Raw genomic sequence first — 23,831 nt, forward strand, 5'->3', positions numbered from 1 at the left:
CTTAGGTGCTTCTTATATAACTTTAATTCGTAGAACCATGACACTTTCAGTAAGGCAGGGAGAGAGTATCCTCAGAGAGTCAAACTGGAGCAAACCTCGGCCACCTTTTAGGGCCGGCTGTCCGGGTAACTGAGATGTCACACTTGATGCTCTGCCTGGCCATCAAGCAACTCCCAACCATCTGCCCCCTTAAGATCCTAAAACCTTCCCTCTGCCATTACTCCACAGTTGTGATTGGCAAATATTGCATTCTTCGGCTGTTTTCCTCAACGGGAAGAAATAACAGAGATTTTTGCAAGCTCGTGATCATGGAACTCAAACCTGGGCCTGTTCCACCTTAAAGGGCCTAGGCATGCCTAGTGCTTGGGTCTTGCAGAGTTTGGGCACCACCATATTTGGAGCGTGCCTACTTTGGGGCGGGAACCTCCTTGGGAGTGATTAGGTCAGCGCTGGGGGAGGTGACCTTGTTTGGTTTCTGGCACCCGAGAACAGTGGTGCACTGTTTCCGCTGCCCCCGTTTGTCTAATTGGCCCAGACGCTCCACCAGTGCGAAGCTTTCCGGGAGCTCCTCGCTGGCCACCCCCGCGGCCCGCAGCCCGGCAGAGGCGGGAAAGCAGCGCGCCTGCGCCGTGGGAACCGGGGCTGGAGGCGAAAAGCGGGGAGCGGAGGGGGGCCGCTGGAGCCGAGTAGCGTACAGAACGGCGTGTGACGCGGGGACGCCGCGCGCTCCCAACGTCGCCCCGGTTTGACGCACACGGCACCAAACTGTGAGTTTCAGGGGTTATTTGGTCAGATTCGCCGGGACCCGAGTGGGTTTCAGGCCTCTGGGCTGTGGCAGCGGCGGGACTGAGGGTGGCGGAAGAACTTGGGGGACCCGGCCTCCGGCTCTCGAGCCCGGGGAGCTACGCCCTAGGCTGGGTCCCAACCATCCGAAAGGACGCATTTTGCCGCACAGGCTAAGATGGCGGCGGCGGCCGAGGAGGCGGAGTTGGTGCTACACAAGGAGCCCGGGTCCCGGGTTCGGGGAGGCGGCGGCCGCAGCGGTCGCTGGGGGCCACGGAGCCTGAGGTGAGCGGCGGCCGCCGCCGCGGGGCGGGACTCGGCGGAGGGATGGGGGGGCCTTTCCGCTGCGGCGTCGGAGGATCCGGTAGCGGACACAAAGGGGCTGAGCTGGGCACTAGACTTGGGGGTTTTGTTTAGTCACATGAAGCCGAGCAGCCAGTGAGCAGTAGGGGGAAGGGGCCGAGATCAGGCGGCTTGGGGAGCCTGGCGGTCGCCATTGCAATGCACTGAGTAACGGGGCGGGTCGAGAGCGGTCACCAACCCCTCTCGTTGAGGCTGCTCGGTTGTGGCCAGAAACGCCGGCTCCGGCATTTACTGTACACACCCCTCCCCTTACTTGGGACAGGACTGCATAGCCCTTCCCTCCCCCCGTCCTGCAAGATCTTATGCGACTAGGTGCCTGGGAAGTAACAGCAAGAGGTAAATCTCTCGAAGTGTTTGGGTTGCCAGGGCTTGGTGGGTGTCCAGCTAAAGCTTTTTGCCTCTCCAGGTCTGATTCTCTGGCCTTTGTGTCCCTGGGAAGTGACTCTGCCAGAGGAAAGCAGGTGTGCTCCACTTCTCCCGTGAACCTGAAGATGAGTTGTCCCAGACTCTTCTCAGTGATTGGAAGCTTAGGTGGTGGAGCTAAAGGTTACTTGTTACGAGACTTCTACAGACAACTCTTGTTGGGATCCATCTATGGTTTAGCAACATTAGTGGAAAAGTTTTCTTGAACTGTATAAGTAATACTGACTTTGAATATAAAAACGTTTATATTTAGACTTCAGATTTTGTGTGATCATCAAACTCAACGAGGGGATAAACATAATTGGGGGCGAATGATGGTCCTGTCTTGTTAATACTTTCAACAGAAGTATCAAAACACCACTGTCTATCCTGTCCAGTCCTGACTAATTCCACGCTTGCTGCATCTGGATGGTAGATTTGTTTTAATTGTGTATTCCCTCCCTGCAGTAGTTTGCTTTAGTTGTAAACAGTTTTTGGTCCCATAAGAAGGAAAACGTTTCAAAAAATAGACAACTAAAGTTTCTCAAAGAAAGGAAACCTGGCTCTTTGCCTTCAGTGGCATGTGTAAGTATCTAGGGAACTTGGTGGCAGTAATACTGCATTTTAGTAGGTTTGCTAAGAAAAAACTCGGTTTTATAATAAGGCTATAATCTAGCTTAAGACTTTTGAATTGGTGAAACATAAAGCTTGATTAGTATTAATGCAGTGGTATGTATTGCTTTTAAAAGCCTTACGATTTCTAACAAAGTTGTACTGCAATTATATCATACTTTGTGTTGGTATTAACTAATGAAGTACAAGATTTTGAAACACCTAATGTTTTGTGTTGGCTATTAACAGAATTCCTTGATTGGAGGGATATTTAAACACATCAGTGTTCAGGTCTCTGTGTTCAAATTGAAATTTGAATTTTTCAGAATTACTTAACTTTCATTTCCTTGTTCTTTTCAGATATTTATTTTCTCTTTTTTTAGCTTTTCTTCTAATACAGAACAGTCTTGTATTAATGAGTAGGAGATGCATTCACATTAGCAAATGTTTTCCTGGATCATGTAGTTTTACTGTGGAAGGAATATCAAAGAACAACTGCTCTTACCCTCCTCTTTTACAATATATTGAGGTCCAGAGATGATTTAAGTTAGTGGCATAATGGAAAATTGCCTTTCAGCCTCTACCCATTGCTGTTTGTATTTGTCATATTGCTGGGATGAGAAGGTGAATATCTACAACTAATAATGGTTAAAAAAGGGGATGTTATTGAGAATACTTGTTAATTAAGTATTATTAGGTTCATGAGAACTTCTGTGACAATAAGTTTAAAACTTTCGTATTGGCCGGGCACGGTGGCTCACGCCTGTAATCCCAGCACTTTGGGAGGCCGAGGTGGGCAGATCACGAGGTGAAGAGATGGAGACCAACCATCTTGGCTAACATGGTGAAGCCCTGTCTCTACTAAAAATGCAAAAATTAGCTGGGCGTAGTGGCGCGCGCCTGTAGTCCCAGCTACTCGGGAGGCAGAGGCAGGAGAATCACTTGAACCCAGGAGGCAGAGGTTGCAGTGAGCTGAGATCGTACCGCTGCACTCCAGCCTGGCGACACAGTGAGACTACGTCTCAAAACAAAAAACAAAAAACTTTCATATTATATGGTAACTTAGTTTTTAAAGTGACTTTCAGTGAAACAAAATCAGGTACAAAATACAGAAATATCGGATAGTTTCAGAGCAATGTTGCTTTTGAATTTTAAGGTTTTCCAAATGTAGTCATGACCCAGAAATTGAAAAATTAAAAAACAATCAGGTACTTGATAAATTTCTTTGAAAGTTTGAAATAACTGCTGTTATTGCCAGTTATTACATAAGAAAAGAAATGAGATCAATGCTGAAAATAATGGTGTCTTTCATTTTGTAATAGTGTTTTGGTTGGATAAACAAATGTGCCACTCAGAATGTTCCTTTTTTTTAAAACAACTTTTTAAGACTACTGCTTCTACTGAGTGGTATCTCTAAGGTCTGTCAGGAAATTGAACAAGTAGTGACTGTCATTTATGGTGCGACCCTACAGTGATCTTTAACTTCTTTGAATGTCAAATTTAGCAAAAAGTTAACTTGTTTTAAGGTTTTAAAAGTTTTTATGGGTCATTTCAGGTGCTTTTAAATTACTGATTTTTGTAAGTTGATAAGCTGTTTTACAATTTTCAATATTATGTGAGTGGATTTACTTACACTTTCATTTTGTGAAAATTAGAGTCACTTTCAGGTTATTTGTAGTTATAAAGTCGTCTGTCACCTGCCAACCTTAAACATTTTCCAGTTTTAATTTGTCCTTCAAGTTATGAGAGTGTTTTGGGTGAATTGAGACTGTTAATGGGTAGCAGGAAGAGAAAAGAAAGTTTCAAGGAGAATAGAAGTGGTGGGATATCTGCAATCTAGAGAAAGGTCAGGTCCATTTTTTTCTGTCATCCTAAATACTGTTCTTTAGGGTTACTTATTTTGACCATTTTCTTAGGATGTGATGGTTCTGGAAGGAAAAGTGAATCTTATTCTTGTGGGAAGGCTTTTCAGTCAGGTCCTAAGACGATTGTAGCTTGTAGCAAATAGAGAAATTGGCATGTTGAGTTATCTAACCCTAATTTTATAGAGCACTTGTTTTAGCCATTTTTTAAAAGTGTTTTCTAAATGTTTTAAATTAGTAACCTTGTAAAATAAAACAAGAGAATGAAGAGTGGATACTATGGATACATATTCAGATGAGCTTTTATTTACACTTGTTATTTTTCTGGTGAAGAGAATGTGTCATAAATGGAGAATCTGTAAGTATTGAGTAAAGTGGTCAGGTATAGCATTGACTGAAGCAGTTCTAGACGTGGTGTTTTTGATTCCGGTTTATTACAGGGAAATAAATTGCTATTAATAGTGCAAGCCATTTACACCATTGAGTTTTGGGAGATTTGAGAATCATGGAACTGATGCTAGCACTAGCTCACCCTGCTGGTTGGCTAAAAGATATCTCCTCTTCTCCTTAAGAAACAAACATGAAGATCACAGGAGACCCTGAGGGTAGTAGAACTCTAAATTAAATTCTTTCTTCAAGGAGAGGAAGTTCCCATGAAAAAGGTGTTTTCTCTTCTCCAAGGTCGTAGTTGCTGCATTCTATTTTTTTTTGCCGATCTGCCAAGTTGAACCATAGAGTTACTATCCTTTCTTTTTCTTTCTTTTTGGTGGGGGGACAGAGTCACCGTTTGTTGCCCAGGCAGGGGTGCAGTGGTGCAATGTTGGCTCTCTGCCACCTCCACCTCCCATGTTCAGGTGATTCTCCTGCCTCAGTCTCTCAAGTAGCTGGGATTACGGGCGCCTGCCACCGTGCCTGGCTAATTTTTGTGTTTTCAGTAGAGATAGGGTTTCACCATGTTGGCCAGGCTGGTCTCGAACTCCTGACCTCAGGTGATCCACCCGCCTTGGCCTCCCAAAGTGCTGGGATTACAGATGTGAACCACCGTGCCTGGCAGGAGTTACTGTTGTTTTTGAACTTCCTGGGAACTCTTATGTGATTATGGAGAGTTAGTAGATTTTTTTCTTTTAATTTCAACATAAGAAATCCTTTGACAGTTGAGAAATGTTAGGAAAACAGCCCTGTGAGACTAACTTTCCAGGAGGAAAAAAGCAGAGGATTTCAAGAGGAAGAGGACGAGGAGCCTGCCAGGGCAGAAGCAGCAGCAGTGCACACTTCTCTTGGTTGGGCGAAAGTGAGACTGGATTAAGGTTAGCGTTTCTGAGAGATTTTCTTTCCACTCTCCTTCTACTAATCTTGGCCCTACCCCTTCTGTCTGCTAGCTGTAGTCTTTCCATTTCGTTTGGAATCCTTGAAACAGATCTTGTAAGTAAAAATAAAGATAAGTGATTTGTTACATGAAACTTAATTCTGCTAGCCTAGATTTTGGTAGAATTGAAGTTGGGTTAGAGTGATGAATGCAGATTTTATGTGTTAAGCCTTTTGATATGTATATCTTCTTTTAAGTTGGAAATACAGCTTTTAAAATACTTTATACAGGCCGGGTGTGGTGGCTCACACCTGTAATCCCAGCACTTTGGGAGACCGAGGTGGGTGGATCACTTGAGGTCAGGAGTTTGAGACCAGCCTGGCCAACATGATGAAACCCCGTCTCTACCAAAAATACAAAAATTAGTTGGGCGTGGTGACACGTGCTTGTAGTCCCAGCTACTTGGTAGGCAGAGGCAGGAGAATCGCTTGAACTTGGGAGGCATAGGCTTCAGTGAGCAGATACTGTGCCACTGCACTCTAGCCTGGGTGACAGAGTGAGACCCTGTCTCAAAAAAGAAAGACTTTGTACAAACTCTAGAAACATAAATATGTCTTGAGCCAAATAGACAATTGAAAATAAAAATACCTAATAAAGTGTTAAGATTAAAATTCTTTACACTTTACAAAGCATGTTTACCTGTAGTCAATCAATTTTCCATCTAATTTTTTGAAAAGATTAATATTTTACTTACAGGTATCTCTTTCCTTAGTTTCTTGAGAAAGATGTTAAGTGCAGTCATGTGCAGCGTAATGGTGTTTTTTGGTCAGTAGTGGACTTCATTTACGATGGGGTCCCGTAAGATTATAATACTGTATTTTTACTGTATTTTATGTTCTGTGTTTAGATACACAAATACTTAACAGTTATGTTACAATTGTGTATGGTATTCAGTACAGTAACATGCTTTACAAGAGCGTGTTGTGACCTAGGAACAATAGGCTATACCAAGTAGCCTAGGTGTGTAAGCAGCCTCTACCATGTAGGTTTGAGTACACTTTGTGATGTTTGCACAGTGACCAAATTGCCTAAGAACGCATCTTTCAGAATGTACATCCATGCTTAAGTGATGTATGATTGTAAAACTAGTACTTTCAGAGCACCACTTAGTGGGGAGGAGAGGGGTGATTCCCAATTTATTGTTGGTTTGTGAAGGTGGGTAAAAGCCTTCACAGAGTTGGAATTGCCTTTTGTTTGCTACTGACTCACTAAATACTTTACACACAGACACACACCTCTGTGCATATATATACACACACACAGAATCACAATTGCAATTGTAATTATGCATATATAAAGAGGCAGGATGTGATAAGTTTTAAAAGTGTAAGCCTTGAAGTAAAATTGGCAGGGTTCAGATTTAGCTGTGTGAGCACTAAGCAAGTGGAATTAGTAATTACCATCTTCAAAGAGGTTTAGGGTTGATATTACCTAATTCGTGTAAAGTCCTTAGCTTTCTGGCACACAATACTGAGTAAAGTAAGTGTTAGTTGTTAGAGTAATATAGTTATTGTTACCATTGTTTGATTATTCTTTCTACATTAACTTGAAATTTTCACCTGTGAGTGATTTGGAGTTGTATACTTTTGCTAATGTACCATTTTAAGCCATGCCTATAAAGACAAGGTTGTTATAGAGGAAGTGAGAAGTAGGCATCAAAGTGTGCCTTCTCTGATTCTAGCAGTAGAATCTTATAACCAGGTTAAATATTTCAGGAATGCATTCCCAGCACTGTCAGCAGATGAGTAGATGCACTTGGGAATGAGTACATTTTAATGAAGTTATTTCCCAACCAGTGCATTGGTTTGTCTTTGTTACACATCCTGAATTTCTTCACTCTTCTTTCAATTTTTGACTGTGAGGCCATGTGGTGACCATTAGTAGAGAGAAGAAGGTCAGTGACTATGCATATTTGTAATGTACATATAAACCCAAGATGAGAGTGAGGAGTGACTGGTAGGTAGCTAGATTGAGGAGGGTGGAATCTAATCTTTTCATTGGATAGTCTGAGTTGGGAATTTCCCAAACAGCATTTCCTTTTGCTGTTTTCCTCTCCACACTTTGTTTTGTATATGTCTGTGCTGGTATGGTGTTAAAGTTATCAGTTCCCCCTCTTTAATTTTCTTTCTACCACTAACCTCCTAGCACAAACACAGATTTTAAGCTTATAAGCAAATTTGTCAAAGACAGCTTATAAAAATAATTTTAGGTTCACATGAGGAGGGGTGCTAGTATGAAATTGTAAGTTTTTCATTTATGCTTGGAAAATATTTACAGCAATTTGGAAAGTGAGGGGTGAAGTCACCCATAATCTTATTACCATTATATAATTATTAGTATTAAAGACAGATGACATTAAGTAAGCATCTACTATATTCTTTTAATAATCCTGTGATATATATATTCCCACTTTACATGTGAGGAAACACATCCACTTAATAGTGTAGCAGCCAAGTTTGAACCTAGGTACATCTTGAGAAAGGTCTGGAGAGGAGACCTTTCTGTTCTACCTTCCTGCTCTTCTTTTATATATATCCTTTTACCTAGTTGTTATACAATTTGTAAGTTTCATCTCCTAGTTTTAAAACTTAGCATTATAAAAACATTTTTCTCCCTACCCTTATTTCAAGTGGTGTCGTATTGCTCACATTGTCTATTCATACCACCATATAAAGGCTCTTTGTCTTGGCTGCTGGACATTGATACAATGATATTGACCAAAATGGATGCTGCCCTTTACTGAGTGACTAAGATGAAAAAAATCAGACTTAATCAGAACTAATACTTTATGGGATTTGGATTGCTACAGGTTTAATCATGCCATCTATCCTTGCTGGTGGGACATTTGAACTTAGAATTGTATATAAGTAAAATACAGATGAGAAATTGAATAATTTATAGCTATCTGAAAACAACTTTTTAAAATATATTTTAACACTTTGAAATGCCTTGCGCTTCCTTGTGAAAAATCTTAAAGGGATATTAAAATTAAATGGGCACTTAAAACTTATCTAGTTACTATTAGTAATTCCTAATATAATTTTATTTAATTCATAAAAGAAAAAAGCGAATTCTGGCACTCATTGGGAAGATGGCATTATATGTTGATATAATTTGTGGGACATAGTGACTATAGTTAATATTGCATACTTCAAAGTTGCTGGGAGAGTACATTTTAAGTGTTCATACCACAAAATATAACTAAGTGAGGTAATCCATATGTTAATTAGCTAAATTTAACCATTGCATAATTTATATGTTTTTCAAAATGTGTTGTACACCATAAATATATACAATTTGTATTAGTTTAAGAAGAAGAAAAAGATAATTTGTGGGCATTTATAAATAGATTGTATAGGTCAACACTGCACAGTAGAAATATAAGTTGAGTCACAAATGCAATTTTAGATTTTCTATAGCTACATCAAAAAAAAATAAATAGGTGAAATTTTATTAATGGATTTTTATTTAACACAGCATATCTCAAGTACTATTATTTCAACATATAAACATGATTGAACTACTTTACATTTTTTCTTTTTTTTAACCATATTAAGTCTTCAAAATCTGTTGGTATTACATACTTAAAGCACATCTCAATTCAGACTAGCCAGACTTCAGGTATTCAGTAGCCACATACAGTTACTGTGTTAGACAGTGCAATTACAGATAGTCCTATAGGGGTACAGAGAAAGAATAATATAGAAATAGAACTGAACAGTAAAGAATGGCTGAAAACAGAAAATGCTTGAGAAGAATATTCCCATAAAGAAGTGATGGGAATTAAAATTAAGCAAATACAGTTTGATACCAGGTAATAGAGTGACTTGAATCCAGTTTAGGGAATATAGTTTGGGGTATGTGTGTGTGTGTGACTGCGAATATGTATTGGAGGGTGCCTAATTCATGTCTCATACATGAGCACTTGATACATACTGAATTAGCTGGGTGCATTGGCTCACGCCTGTAATCCCAGCACTGTGGGAGGCTGAGGCAGGCAGATCACCTGAGGTCAGGAATTCGAGACCAGCCTGGCCAACATGATGAAATCCCATCTCTACTAAAAATACAAAAATTAGCTGGGCATGGTGGCGTGCACCTGTAATCCCAGCTACTTGGGAGGCTGAGGCAGGAGAATCGCTTAAACCTGAGAGGTGGAGGTTGCAGTAAGCCAAGATCATGCCACTGCATCCCACGTGGGTGACAGAGTGAGACTCTGTCGCCAAAAAAAAAAAAAAAAAAGATAAATATTGAATTAATATTTAGAGAGAATTAATGTGACACCACAGAAAATGCTGGAAAAAACATCCTAACAAAGCCTTGTGGATCTTCAAAAGGGAAAGAGTTTCGTTTAGGGAATATTGATGTTCTGTAATTAACAATACGATGGATTGATAAAGAAGGATGAGAATTGAGAAAAGGTTTTTAGATTTAGCTATTATTGGTTACTTGTTTTTAAGTGTTTTATTTAGGTATAACTTTCAGTGCACTTACAGTGAGGTGCACAAATCTTAAGTACAACTCAATAAATTTATACATATAAGTATACCCAGGTAACTCCCAGGTACTGGGAGGTACTGGGTTACACCTGGGGAGAAGAGGATGTAAAAAAAGCATAGACGTGAGAGTTGTGGAATGCAAGCATTTTCCCTGGTTAGAGCCTATCTATTTTAAATGAATTACCCAGATTGAGATGTAGAAGAATGTTTTTCTTCACTGATTAAAGGCGCCTTGTGCTCCCTCCTATTAATTTCTCCCTATAGAAGTAACCACTATTCTAGCCTCTAACCTCTATCACCATAAATTAGTTTTTGCTTGTTTCTTTTTATTTTCCTTCCTTTTTTTTTCTTTTGAGACAGGGTCTCACTCTGTCATCCTAGCTGGAGTGCATTGGCACAATCTCAGCTCACTGCAACCTTCACCTCCCAGGCTCAAACGATCCTCCCACTTCAGCTTCCTGAGTACCTGGAACTACAGGTGCGCGCCATCATGCCTGGCTTATTTTTTTTTTTTTGTAGTAGAGACGGGGTTTTACCATGTTGCCCGGGCTGGAGTTTTTGTTTCTGAACTTCTTATGGCATATTTGTTCTCCTTCCCAAGGTTAGTGAGAATTGATGCTTGAATCCATCTCTCTTTTCTTCTGTCCTTGTTTGGCGTTGTTATGAACTGGGAGGTAAATCAGGTGAAATTTGGTACTATGGCCCTTTTTTCCCCCCAGTGACAAAATCAAAGAGGTGCTTCTTAGTGTTCATAATAGTACTCCTTTAGACATTAGTTTTATGACTTGATATTTTGTTTAGAATGCAGAGATTTGAGTTGCCTCCACCGATAATATAGTTGCCTGGCTTGCTGTCATTACAGTGTTCTCTAGGCATATAGCCAGGAAGTAGGTGGAGGAGGTTGTGGATTGCCTCCTTATATAACGGTTTTTGGAGCCTCTTTGATAGTAGCTTCCAGGCATTTTATCAGTTAGCTATTAGGCATTTTAGGTTGCTTATTAAGGTATATGGGTATTTCTGATTTTAGTTTTAGAAGTAGGAATAAATAGGTGTACTTTTTTTTTTATAGGTAGGTATCTAACCTGTCCAACAGAAAAGTAGAATATAACTAGAATGTTACCTTATGGACAGTTGCTTACAAGTGTGAATGGTTAAAGCCCATGTAGGAGACTTTATAAATGGAAAACTGAAATAGAATTGTTCATCATGGTTTTTACTTTTAGTGCTTGAATCAGTTTTTTTCCCCAAATGGAATTAATAGTTGTAGCATTATTTTTTGTAAATACTGAATAGTAGAAACCTTATTGTAGTATAGAAATATTAAATTGGTGCTTTGCAGATAAAGAATTTTTTTCTGAAATGTGTATTATAATAAAGTTGTTAAAAGTACATAATAATAAAAAATGTGTCTTCACATTCTAGTATATCTAGTTTTGAAGAATGAATATGTAAATTGTGCAGAAATGGATATGAAAAGACTTTCTCATTAACATTTGGATTGCGAATGCTCTTGAGTTTATAAATGAAAATATTTACTCTATATAAAGAAGTTTTGTCTTTTGGAATTTGTAATAAATTTGTTTAATATACTCTTGCTCCAAGGATTTTAGTATTTGTCTTGAAGAAATAATAAAATCTCGCCTGTCAACTTTTCTTATTGTAGCTTTTGTGAAGTATAAAAGGCTAAAGCAAATTGGTTAAATTAGACATTAAAAAAACTATATGATTATTATCTCCAAAATATTGAGACTTTATACATAACAGCTTTTGGGGGCTAGATTTAGAAAATCACTAACATAAAACAATTAGAATTTTCTTAATTATCATCTTCAGAACTAATGTATGTAGGAAAAAATACACTCAAGTTTGTGTTCTGTGTTTACATGTTGTTTTGACAAAAATGAATGTTACATTTGAATTTAGTTTTGGGAGATTTCAGTTTTTTTGTATTCAGAAAAGTCTTGTCTGTCTGGTTGTATTTCCCCCAGTTTTCACATGTTTTATTTAACTGGGTTAGTTGTCATACAAAATTCAGCTAATGCTTCACTAGGAGTAGGGATGCACATATACAGAGCACAGGATATGGCGTCTACTCCAAAGAGCTCATGATCTAAGATATAACTTGAAGAGTACTTAACTGTGAAACATTTAAATTACTGAGCTGACAAAATAAAATCTGTAATAAGATTAATTAATAAAGCTTCTTGACAAAAATAATTTTTTAACCTAGATTTTGAAGAAGTGGTATGTATAGGTTGGTGAAAAGGGAAGGAAATAACAGCTAGGGGGAAGAGCATGTTAAAAAAGCGCAGATATTTTGGGATGCTGAGGCAGGTGGAGCACCTGAGGTCAGGAGTTTGAGACCAGCTTGGCCAACATAGTGAAACCCAGTCTCTACTAAAAATACAAAAAAAAAAAAAAAAAAGAAATTAGCCAGGTGTGGTGGTGGGTGCCTGCAATCCCAGCTACTCGGGAGGCTGAGACAGGAGAATCACTTGAACCTGGGAGGTAGAGGTTGCAGTGAGCTGAGATTGTGCCACCACACTCAGCCTGGGTGACAGAGTGAGACTGCGGCTCAGGGGAAAAAAAAAAAAAAGCACAAACATGAGAGTTGTGGAATGCATGCATTTTCCTTGGTTAGAGTCTATTTTAAACGAATATAGTAAAAAATAAGATTGTGGCATGAGCTGGAGGGATCTAAAGAAGTTTGGATTAGAAATTGGAAATAAGGAGTTCTGAAGATCATTGAACAGAATTACATGAAGAAATATGATTAGCAGCCAGATACAGCATGATTGGAGAGGAGATTGAAGTGAGGAAGGCCAGTTAGTGTTTATTATCTTGGTGAGTGGGAAGGGTATATTAAGAGTAAGGATATGTAGTTTTAAATAAGTCAAATCAAATATTGTGGCTCCTCAGTTTGTAGTACAGAGCTAAAATAAGAATAAGAATTTTATTATCTTCTGATATTCAAAATAAATGGAGATAGAGTTTGCATATAACTTACTAGCACTAAATTGAGGTAGGCCTTTCTCTTAAAAAAAAAAAAACTGGCTTGGACTTTTTTTTCTGTTAAGTTTATTTTGAAAACCAAGAAAGTTATGCTATAATGGCGTTTTCCTAAGTAAAGAATATTTAAGGTAACTGGTAAGAACTTGTATGCTCAATTTTGAGTTAAAATTCTATATTTTATTCATGGCTTAAGAGACATTATAATTTGCATTGGAGCTGGTGGGAAAACAGGAAATAATAAAAATTAACAATGAGTACTACGTATTTATATTTGTTTTTAAGTAGACACTTGTTTTAAAATATAGGAACATTTGGGAATACTCTGCTTTTATAGGAAAATAATGTTCTTAAGATGTAGGGTTTTTAATAATTCCTAAATTGAATGTACATTATGTTTTATAATGGGTAAAGGTCATTTTTAAAATAGAATTAGAAAAACAGGAAAAATTATAAAAGTAATACAATTTTTTAAATCCTCGTGGTTTTTTTTTTAAGAGTTAGGAAATAGAACAGAAGCTTGGGAACTAATAGTTTTAGAGTTTTAAGATACCATGTTTTAGCTTAACATTTACATTTTAAACATTGTCACAGTTAAATTAAGCTTTTAGGATTTAGTATGCAGTAGTTCTCTGCTGGCACTAAGTCTTTCCCCTTCGCTCCTTTCCAACAGGTGTTGCCCAAGCTCTCATAAGCCATTCTTTTCTTTCTATTATTATTACTATTTTGTAGAGACGGGTCGCACTTTGTTGCCCAGGCTGGTCTTGAACTCTTGGGCTCAAGCAGTGCTCTTGGCCTCCCAAGGTGCTGTGATTACAGTTGTGAGCTACTGAGACCAGCCTTTTTATTCTGATGGTCAGTACTGATGAAGTCCTTTCCAACTTTGGGCACACAGCCTTCCGTTATTTCTGCCGTCAGTTTTTTGTCTTTCTACTGTGCTTTTCAACCTTGGTTATTTATGAATCACCTTCATCTGCGCAATTATTACTTACCATTTAACTGCAGCAAGTAAAGACATTAATAGTGAGGTTTTTGGGAACGTGGTAAAATCAGGAGGTATGTTTCACTTTGTCCAAGTTATCTGATGAGGCAGATCAGCTAAAGCAAAATACAGTGGGTTGCTCCCTACTATCACTGGGACCTAGAGATTTCATCTACATCTCTGAAAAATGAGGTTTCTGTATGATAGTATGGGTGAAAAGGAATGTCAGCAGAACTATCAGCTGTTTTCTGATTATCCTGATGAACTAGTGGTATAGGAAGCTTTTCTGAAAATGCTGCTCTGAGTTGCTTGCTTAAGTAGTCGCTTTTTAATACCTGTGTATGGCTCCATAGTTCTTGAGAATAGCCCTATCTCCATTTGTTTGTAGATGAGAGAAAGCTGAACCTTCTGCTGTCAGTGGAGAAGGCCTAGAATTAGTCTAGAACTGGTGCTGTAGGGCCCTGGAATGCTTCAGGAATTGGTGTCTGCAGGGACCTCTGAAGGAATTGTCTAAAAGTCTGTGTAACAAGTGAGCAACACTGATGGTTCCAGGAAAGGGACTCCTGCCTCATCCAAGTTTTCTTCTTTGACGTTCAACCTGAGGATCTCTGTACTTGAGAACAGTAAGCACAGTTCAGGTTAAGGGCATCATACTGGAAAACAGAGAATTACATGAAAATCTACATGTTGATCTGAGAGTTATTCCCAATCTCTTTTTCCCTCCCAGTTCGGAGAATACTGGCTGACAAGTTCTTGCCCCATCTAGCTGTGAGATTAAAAGATTCATCCTGTGACAGCAAACTGATGAGATCAGGAAAAATGTCTAACTGATAACAGATGTGGCCCAGATGGATAATCCTACAGTATGTCTCCTCATTAAGACAGAATCTCTAGGCAACTTTTAAATGCCTCAACCTTAAATATGAGATTAAGGATCACCAAATATTTGAGGATAACCTTAATATGAAAGAGAAGAGGGAAATGGAAATACTTTAAGAAGAAGACAAGTTTTTATAAAAAGTTACTGATTTCTTCAGAAGTAGATACTGCATCTTTGAAACAAGAAAGGATGCTATGAAAAAGCAGTGCCCAGAAAAGAAGAGCTTCTAGAAATTTAGAATATGAAACACTTCATAGAATAATTGGAAATTCAGAATATTAAATTCTTATTAGAAGGTTGGAAGATAAAGTTGAGAAAACGCTCACAGAGGAGGACAAAAAGAGTTGTAAAGTGGGAGAAAATAAGAAAACTAGAGGATCACACTTGCATGCATGTTCAACGTATGAAAAGTAAGAATTGGCTGGATGCGGTGGCTCATGCCTGTAATCTCAGCCCTTTGGGTGGTTGAGGTGGGCGGATCACCTGAGGTCAGGAGTTCAAGACCAGCCTGGCCAACATGGTGAAACCCTGTCTCTACTAAAATACAAAAGTTAGCCGGGCGTGTTGGTATGCACCTGTAATCTGAGCAAATCGCTTGAACCTGGGAGGCAGAGGTTGCAGTGAGCTGAGGTAGCGCTCCTGCACTCCAGCCTGTGCAACAGTGGGAGACACTGTCTTTAAAAAAAAAAAAAAAAAAAAAAAAAAAAAAAAAAGGGAGAAAATGGAAGAAATTATGTGAATTTCCACAGTGAAAGGGCTCATGAATGCTCAACATGGTGACTGAAAAAAAGAACATCAAGATATATCATGGTGAAATTTCAGACACCAGAAATAAAGGGAAGATCAAGAAAGCTTTCGGGAATGGAGCACAAAGGAGGGATTAGAAATAGGTAGCATTGGAGAGTAATCAGTAATGGAATAATACCTTCAAAATCCTGAAGGGAAGTTATTTCCAAACTCTTCATTCTATACCAATCTATCAAGTGTGGTAGGAGGCTAAAAATATGAAACGTATGAGGTTGTTAGAATCTTTACTTCAAAAGTGCCATATCAGGAAGTTACTAAAAGGCACAGGCTCCATCAAAGTGATGGGATAACTAAAAAGAGGGGGATCCGGGAAATAGGATGCAGTACAGGAGAAGAGTAAAGAGAATTTCTAGGATGATTATGAAGGGAGATTCAAGGATAGTGCTGTACAGGAGGTCTGAAGAGTAACCAGTTCGGCTTGGGACAGGAGGATGAAGGGATCTAGATGGTGTGTCTTTAGAGGGGGAAAAAAAAAAAAAGGACTTTTCTGATTTAATTTATAAGGGATATTTGTTGGTAGTTTTCTTATGATAACTTTATCTGATTTTGGTATGAGGGCAATATTGGCCTCATAGGAATGAGTTAGGAAGTGTTCCCTTCTATTTTTTGAAAGAGTTTGAGAAGGAATAGTGTTAATTCTTAAAATGTTCCCCAGATTCCAGGGAAGCAGTCTGGTCATGGATTGTTTGTTTGTTTTTATGAGACAGAGTCTTGCTCTGTTGCCCAGGCTGGAGTGCAATGCACAATCTTGGCTCACTGCAACCTCGAACTCCGGGGCTCAAATGATCTCTCCTCCTGCCTTAGCCTCTCAGGTAGCTAGGACTACAGGTGCTCTCCACCGTGGTTGGCTAGGTCCTGGACTTTTCTTTGTGGGAAGTTCTTTCTACTTGATTTAGGTCTATTCAGATTTCCTGTGTCATCTTCAGTCAGTTTCAACAGTTTGGGTTTTTCTAGGAATTTGTCCATTTCATCTGCACTATGTAATTTGTTGGCATACAGTTGCATAGTGTTCTTCTATAATCCTTTTTATTAATATAAGGTTGGTAGTAATGACTCCTTTTCCATTCCTCACTGTAGTGATTTGAATCTTTTCTTAGTTTAGCTGAAGGTTTGTCAATTTTGTTCTTTTCAAAGAACTAACTTTTGGGTTCATTGATTTTTTTTTTTCCCCCTCTACTTTTTTTCTGTTCTCTATTTCTGCTGTGTTCTTTATTTTTTTTTTCTTTTGCCTGCTTTGGGTTTAGTTTGTCTTTTCCTAATTTCTTAAGATAGAAAGTTAGGTTGTGGATTTAAGACCTTCTTTTTTAATGTAGGCATATATAGCTGTAAATTTCCCTATAATAAGCATTGCATTTACTTCATCCCATAAGTTTTAGTATGTTTGTTTTTATTTATCTCAACATATTTTCTGATTTCCAGTGCAATTTCTTCTTTGGCTTACTGGTTACTTAGATGTTTGTTGCTTAATTTCGACATATTAATTTACCAAATTTCCTTCTGGTATTGATTTCTAGTTTCATTCCATTGTGGTCAGAGAACATACTCTCTGTGATTTTTATTCCTTTAAAATTTATTGACACTTATCTGATGGCCTAACACATAGTACATACTAAAGAACATTCCTTATTCTGCTGTTGTTAGGTGGAGCGTTTTGTAGAGTTTATAGTGTTCAAGTCTTCTATTTCCTTGATCTTCTGTCTGTACTATCCATTATTGAATGTGAAGTACTAAGGTTTCTAACTATTATTTTTGAATTCTGCCTTTCAATTTTGTCAGTTTCTACTTCATATATTTTGGGGTTCTCTTATTAGCTGTGCACATGATTATAAGTGGCATGTAATTTTGATGGATTGACCTTTTTGTTATTACAAAACATTCTCTGTTTCTAGTAACAATTTTTTGTCTTAATGTCTATTGTTTCTGCTGCGAGAATAGCTGCATCAGCTCTCTTTTGGTTGCTTTCTGCATGCTATAACATTTTTGATCTTTTACTTTCAGTTTATTTGTATCTGTTTAATCTCAAGTGTGTCTCTTATAGCCAGTATATAATTGGATTATGTTTTTTACCCATTCTGCCAGTATGTGCTTTTTGATTGGAGTGCCTGATTAATTTGCATTTAACATAATTACCAGTAAAGTGGAATTTACATCTGCTGTTTTGCTCTTTGTTTTCTATATATATCATTGTTTTTTGGGGTGGTTATTCCTCTAGTCCTCTAGTACTGCCTTTTGTGTTAAATAGATATTTTCAAGTGTATTACTTGAATCACTTGTTTTGTACTGTATATTTTTAATTCATTTTTGTAGTGGTTGCTCTGGGAATTATAATTAACAACTTAATTTTATTCTAGTTGAAATTAATACTGTTAATCTTAATAATATACAAAAAGTTTGCTCCTATATAGCTCTGTTCCCTCTCCTTCCTTCGTGCTATTATTGCCATACATACATCCTTTTATACCTTTTAAATCGAGAGAAGAAAAAGTCACAGAGAGAAAACAATTATACTGTCTTTTATATTTACCTATGTAGTTACCTTCACCATACTCCTTATTTCTTCAGATGGATTCAGCCTGCTATCTAGTGCTCTTTCATTTCAACCTGAGGGATACTCTTCAGTATTTGTTTAAATCTGTAAATGTCTTAATTTCTCCTTCTGTTATGAAAAATAGTTGTAGAATTCATGGTTGAGAGTCTTTTTCTTTCAGTACTTTGACACCATTGCCATCTGGCCTCCATGGTTTCTCATTAAAAATTAGTTGTTAATGTTACTAAAGATGTTTGTCTGTGACAAGTTGTTTCTTTCTTGCTTCTTTTAGGATTCTCTCTTCCTTTTTCAGCAGTTTTAGGATGATGTGTCTAAGGTGTAGATCTCTTTGGGTTTATCCTCTGTGTAATTCCTTGTGCTTTTTTGGATGTTTAGGTTAATGTTTTTCATCAAACTGGGGGAATTTTTAGTCACATTTCTTCAAATGCTCTTTCTGCCTCATTCTTATCTCCCCTCTCTTCTGAAACTCCTATTATGTATACGATGGTATGTTTAATGTTGTCTCACAGGTATTGTAGGCCCTATGCATTTTTAAAATTGTTTTCTTTCTGCTCCTCACACTGGATAATCTCAGTTGATCTGTTTTCAGGTTTGCTGACTTTTCTAGTGAATTGTTCATTTTAGTTATTGTGCTTTTCAATTCCACAATTTTTTTTTGTTATAATTTTTTATCTTTTATTGATATTCTCATAGTTTCAGTTCTTTAGACATGGGTTTCTTTTAGTTCTTTGAATATGCTTAAAGTAGCTGATTTTAAAACATTGTCTGGTTTAGTCAGTGCTATGTCTGGGTTTCCTCAGGGACAGTTTTGTGGACTGCTTCTCTCTCCATGTGTATGAACCGCACTTCCTTCTTCTTCTTTTTTATATCTTGTAATTTTTTGTTGAATACTGCACATTTAAAATAATGTCACAACTCTGATAATCAGATTCTCCTCTCCTCTCTGCGCCAGTGTTGTTATTTTAGTGATTTTTTTCGAAACTAATTCTATAAATTAATCTGTATTCTTTGTCACACGTAGGCACTGAAATCTCTGCTCCGTTGGCTTAGTGGTCAGCTAATGATTGGACAGAGATTTCCTTAAATGTCTGGGAGCTATACATCTTTTTGTTGAAGTTATGTGTGTGTTGGGACACTCCTTCAACACTTAACCAGGCAGTTTACAACTCTGCCTTACTCTTTAGTTCCTGCTTGTGCAGAGCCTCAAGTTTAGCTAGAGGTGAGCACTTAGGTCTTTACTGGGCATGTGTACAGCCCTTTCTGTACATGTGGCTTTCTATAGTCTCAGGAATATGATGGAGCTTTATAAAGCCCCCAGCTTTTCTTTTTAAAGATTTTAGTCTACTGTTTGCCTCAGTTGTTCTTCTCTCCCTCAGCCAGCTGCGATATGAAACAGTTACCTCTTTTTGACAAATGTCCTTTGGTTGTCCTAGGGTATTAGGGGAAGCTTTTTATACTAGATAAGTGCTGAGTCAAGTCAAATTAAACTAGCTTTGGGAGTAGAGCTTTCCAGGAGACCACCAGACATGTTAAATAATGAGTGCAGTGGCGTGGTCATAGCTCACTGCAGCCTCAAAGTCGTGGACTCAACTGATCCTCTGGCTTCGGCCTTGTGAGTAGCAGGGACTACAGATGCATGCCAACATGCCTGACTAATTTTTAAACATTATTTAGAGGTGGAGTACTACCATGTTGCCCAGACTGGTTTCAAGCACTTGGGCTCAAGCAGTTCTCCCCACCTCAGCCTCTCAAGTAGTTGGGATTATAGGCATAAGCCACTGGGCCTGATCCCCCAGGCTGCTAATTTTGAAAGCCACTACCCAGCTATGGGGGAGGATGGGAATAGGGGAAGATGAAATGCCTTAAAGTGTACTGGTCTTCCCAAATAAGATTCAGCCATTTATCACTCTTCCTAGATTGCTCCAAGCCTTTGGCTAATTTCCAGAGTTCACAGAATGTTGATTTTCACAGTTTTTGCCAGTGATCTTGCTGGTTTTATGGAGGAGATGATTTTCGAAGGTCTTTGTTCTGAAATTTTTGCTTATATTCTACTGTTGAATTTTGGGAGTTTTAAAATATTTTAGATATGAGTCTTTTGTTAAGTATATAGTTGGCAAATATTTTCTGTTATTCTAGAGAATATGTAGGGTTATCTCATAGTGATTTTTATTTTACGTCCCTGATTCCCAGTGTGACTGAGTACCTTTTACTATGTTTATTGCCAAGTTTTATAAATGTTTTGTGTGTCTTTGGAAAGAATGTGTATGCTGCAATTTTTTGGGTGCAGTATTCTTGTCTGTGTCTTAGTTTGGGCTACTGTAACACGTACTATAGACTGGGTGGCTTACAAACAACAGAAATTTGTTTCTCACAGTTCTGGAGATTGGAAGTCTGAGATCAGAGTGCCAACATGGTCAGGTTCTGATGAGGGCTCTGAGCCTCTGATGTCATATTTTTGATTTAGTGTTGTTACTACTTTCCTTCCCCTCCCCCTTTTAAAACTCTAGTTGTTGGTTTTCTCTGCCGGCCACAAACCCAATTTTTGTTTTCTGAAAATAACTTTTTTTCACCTCATTTTTGAAGGATAGTATCATTGGATATAGAAGATGTTGTTTCAGTGTCTCCATTTTTTCTGATAGATCAACCATTAATAGTATTGTTGTTTTTGATATGTTAACCAGTCATTTTTCTTTGGCTGCTGTCAATGTTTTCTCTTAGGCTTTCAGCAGCTTGACTATGATATGTATGCATATGTGGCTCTGTATATTCTGCTTGGGTTTGTTGAGATTCTTGGATTTGTTAAGTCAGTATTTTCTACTGAATTTGAAATGTTTTTGCCGTTGTTTCTTCAACAAAAATTTTTTTATGCTCGTTTCATTTTCTTTTTGGGACTTGATTTACATATGTTGGACTGCCTGATAGTGTCCTACTGGTCTCTTAGGATCTGTTTATTTTTCTTTAGTCATTTTACTTTCTGTTCTTTGGATTAGACGGTTTTGTTTCCCTGTCTTCAGACTCACCAATTCTTTCTTCTGCTATCTCTAATCTTCTGTTGAGTCATCTGATGAATTTTTTATTCTGGTTATTGTATTTTTCAGTTTTTTCTTTTTTTAAGTTTCTGTCAATTGTTTGAACATATTTTCTTTTAATTTTTGTAACATACTTAGAATAACTGCTTTGAATTAATTCAGGTAGATGCAGAATCAGTATCTGTTGATTTACTTTTCTTTTTTCCTGAGTCTGGGTCACATTTTCCTCTTTCTTTGCCTATCATGTTATTTTTTGCCTGCACGTTATGGATATGTTTTAGATTCAGTTAATGTTCTTAGAATTGCTGGTCTTTTTTTTTAAGGTAGGTAGTTAACTTACCTCGGCCCATACTGCAAACTTGGTCTCCCCTGATGTATGCAGCTGTGGCCATCTCTGCTCTCTTCTAGCTTTCCATTGCTGCTTTTTTGGCCTGGCTTCTTGGGGGTCTCCCAGTGAGTAAGTTGGTTGTTACCCAAAAATTTGTGGAGATTATAGTCTGATTTTGCGCTGTGGTTTTCTTGCTTCTTGGAATTTTACTAATTTCCAGCTGTTCTGCGGAGCTTCTAACCTTCACTAACACTTCAACCTTGTAGAGCTGCAGCTTCCTGCCACCTACACTGCATAGTTGGGGAATGCACTCTGTTGAAAGGCAACAAACTCAGTAATAACAGTGCCATTTTCAAGTGTAGCATCATTCTTTCTAGTTTCTGCCTACTTTTTCCTCAGTCCCTTCAGGTCTTCTCTGTGCCTACTGGTTTATCAGTCATCCAATGATTTGGGCAAAGTTTATACCTAGAATTTTTGTTTCACCCCTCTGGTTCTCTGACTGCCGTGTTTTTCCCATTTAAATTTCCGCTGTTTTCTCAGGCCTAAACACCAAGCCCTAGGGTGATAACTATCTTTCTCCAGAGATAATTTTTGTGTTCTTGTGGGGTCTCTAGCATTCTGTGATTACTTTAATTAAATTGTAGTGATTGAAGGATGGATGGGTGCATAAGGTATCTATAGGATGATGTCTCTATTTTTGGCTTGGATTTCTTCCATAGTAGTTTCATTCCTAAACATGTTCTCTCCATGAAGTGTGGCAAAGATAGCCACTGGCTGCTCTAACTTACATCATTCTCGTAGCTGTTTCTGCTGAGGATTCAAGCGACACTTTCCCAATAGTTTTTGCAAATGTACTAAGAAGCATTCTGTATCTCCCATTTCTGGATATAGTCCCATCCATGAACAAATTACTGTGCTAGGAGAACAGGGTAATCTGATCAGCCTGAGAGTCACTTGTTTATCCTTCCATTCAGGTGCCTAGGATTGGGGCCACTGTAATAGTTGAGTAAGAATGTGTCCCTATAGGGAAATTAAGGTTACTATTAAGTAAAAATAGAGGTAATGTTAGAGATAGAAGATTGCTCTATAACAGTTTTTATAGATTTTGGAGTGTCCTGAAAAATTTCACTGTATTGCTGGATCCAGTAAAGTTGTGTAGGAACAATATTTCACAAAAAATTATAATTGAGTGGTGACATTACTTACAATAATGATTTTGGTCAGTTTATATATCTCTGAGTTTGAAAAATTTTGTGACAGAATGTCTTGTAGAGTTACTGCTAATAAAAGAATGAAATAGATTTGGTCCTTTATTCCCCCCTTGTCTTCAAAAGTTAAGAGACCTAAATCAAATGTTAATATAAAGTAACTCCTAGGGCTAAGAAAAATTTCTTACAGTATTGTTAAGATAGAGTTGCCCTGTCAGTTAACTATTATTGTGTAACAAATTACTTTGAAACTTGGTGTGGTTTAAATCAATAAACATATATTGTTAGAAAAAGTCTGTGCGTCAGCTAGGCGGTGTTTCTGGTCTTGACTGGGCTCATTTATGAATCTGCATTTACCAGCAGGTCAGGAAGGTGGCTCTGCTTCTCTTGGCTGGATTCTCTCATATATTTGAGCATTGACTGGCCATAAGGTTGATCTAGGATGGCCTATATTGAGTTGGCTGTAGTTTGGTCTAGGGTATGCTGTGACATCTGGGTTACCCCCCCATCCTGAAGCAGATGAGAGTTAGCTTGTTATCATGGTGGTGGCAAGGTTTTGAAACAGAGAGCAGAAGTATACAATATCTCTTGAGGCCTAAGCTCAAAACTGGCAAACTGTGACATCTGCTGGATTCCACTGGTGTTTCTTATAAGGTCAATCCCAGATTTAAGAGGTCAAGGAGAGGACACTACTTCTTTTTTCTTTTTATTTTTTAAGAGACAGGGTCTTGCTCTGTTGCCCAGGCTGGAATGCAGTGGCACAGTCGTAGCTCACTGTAACCTCGAACTCCTGGGCTCACGCAATCCTCCTGCCTTGGCCTCTTGAGTAGCTAGGACCATAGACGTGCACTACCACACCTGGCTGATTTTTGTATTTTTTGTAGAGGCAGGGTCTCCTTGTGTTGCTCAGGCTGGTCTTGAACTTCTGGCTTCAAGTGATCCTCCTGCCTTGGCCTCCCAAAGTGCTGGGATTATAGGCATGAGCCACTGCAACTGGCAGACCACCTCTTAAAGAGAGAAACTACAAAACTTCCTTGCCAAATACATGGATAACGAGGTGAAACAGAATTGGGCTATTTTCACAATTGGGCTTTTTGTTTCAGTTGGTAAAATTAGATTAATTTTCAGTGTTTAGTTCTGAACTCACTATATT

General features: G+C 38.3%; 1 protein-coding gene across 29 annotated transcripts in view; it reads left to right on the forward strand.

Moving 5' to 3' along the window:
• The first annotated feature begins 721 nt into the window (after positions 1-721).
• Positions 722-23,831, forward strand: part of ZNF644 (zinc finger protein 644) — a 100,586-nt gene continuing 77,476 nt past the window's right edge. For 6 of the 29 annotated variants that reach the window (XM_077987730.1, XM_077987808.1, XM_077987814.1 and 3 more), the window contains exons 1-2: positions 722-767; positions 1,553-2,133. The gene's annotated coding sequence lies outside the window, so the exon portion shown is untranslated. The other 23 variants (XM_077987735.1, XM_077987822.1, XM_028831478.2 and 20 more) reach the window with 8 other exon arrangements.

Source organism: Macaca mulatta, chromosome 1, assembly GCF_049350105.2.
Source record: "Macaca mulatta isolate MMU2019108-1 chromosome 1, T2T-MMU8v2.0, whole genome shotgun sequence".
In the NCBI taxonomy this organism is placed as follows: domain Eukaryota; kingdom Metazoa; phylum Chordata; class Mammalia; order Primates; family Cercopithecidae; genus Macaca; species Macaca mulatta.